Genomic DNA, 1363 nt, shown 5'->3' with positions numbered 1-1363 from the left:
TGAAGAAAGCTGAGCACCGAAGAATTGATGCTTTTGAACTGTGGTGTTGGAGAAGACTCTGGAAAGTCCCTTGGATTGCAAGGAGATCCAACTTGTCCATCATAAAGGAGATCAGTCCTGGGATTTCTGTGGAAGGAATGATGCTAAAGCTGAAACTCCAGTACTTTGGCCACCTCATGCGAAGAGTTGGCTCATTGGAAAAGACCCTGATGCTGGGAGGGATTGGGGGCAGGAGGAGAAGGGGACGACAGAGGATAAGATGGCTGGATGGCATCACTGACTTGATGGACGTGAGCCTGAGTGAACTCCGGGAGTTGGTGATGGACAGGGAGGCCTGGCGTGCTGCAATTCATGGGGTCGCAAAGAGTCAGACATGACTGAGCGACTGAACTGAACTGAACTGAACTACTCCCTACATGAGAGGTGGATGTGTAGATCAAGGTCATATCAAAACCAATCTCATCTGTAATCAATTTATCCTTTCTTCTAATAACAATTAATAAGTTCACAACATCAATTCATTAAGAGAAGATTTTAAGACTATGAAATTAAAACATATATATGCTTAAATGAACTGATGGTAGAAGAATCTATTGGTCATGCCTTTCACTATTGCATTCTTTCTACCATCATATACTTATCAGGGACTTGCTGCACAATAATAGTTTCTTGGAGTCCTTTATCTACTAAATCCCTTTAAAAAAATAAATGTGCATTTCAGAATACTGCCTTGATCTTCATTACTTTGTGACAGTTGAAATAAGGGACTCTTTAAGAAGTGGTCATCAGGCAAGTTCCACACTAATTTGCTATAAATTGTTAGGACAACATGTCAACTCTTGAGATTATAGACTTTTCATGTAGGTGCCTTAATCGTATGCACATTGCTTGTGTTAGAAGAAAGGACTATAGAATTTTAATGCAAGTGGTTAAACATGATCTTCCAAAGAGAACACTGTCACTCAGGGATGGTTAATTAGCTTTTATAAAAAGAAAGGTTAGTTAAACAAGTTAAACATCACTACAAGATGTAATTTGTGAATTCTGGACTCTGATAATTACACCATTAGAATGTGTGTTTCCCTGTTGTGAGAGCATTTTCTGTAATTTTTGCTCTGTAATTCAAAATTTCTTCTAGGGATTAATTCAAGAATCAGAACACTGCAAGTGTTGAACATAAAGAAAATGCTGTGAAATAGCCAGATATTTGATTTACCATTTCTTCTGTGGCTGAACATGTGGTTTATTTTGTCCATGCATGGAAATTATTTAACTTAACAGCACAGTAAATGTTCAGAAAAACATGAATATTTGATCACAAAGTTATATTATTATTATAATATCATTTCTTTTCAAAATATAT

This window comes from Bos taurus, chromosome 13 (assembly GCF_002263795.3).
Source record: "Bos taurus isolate L1 Dominette 01449 registration number 42190680 breed Hereford chromosome 13, ARS-UCD2.0, whole genome shotgun sequence".
Taxonomy (NCBI): Eukaryota; Metazoa; Chordata; class Mammalia; order Artiodactyla; family Bovidae; genus Bos; species Bos taurus.
Note: the sequence above shows the minus strand (reverse complement) of the source record.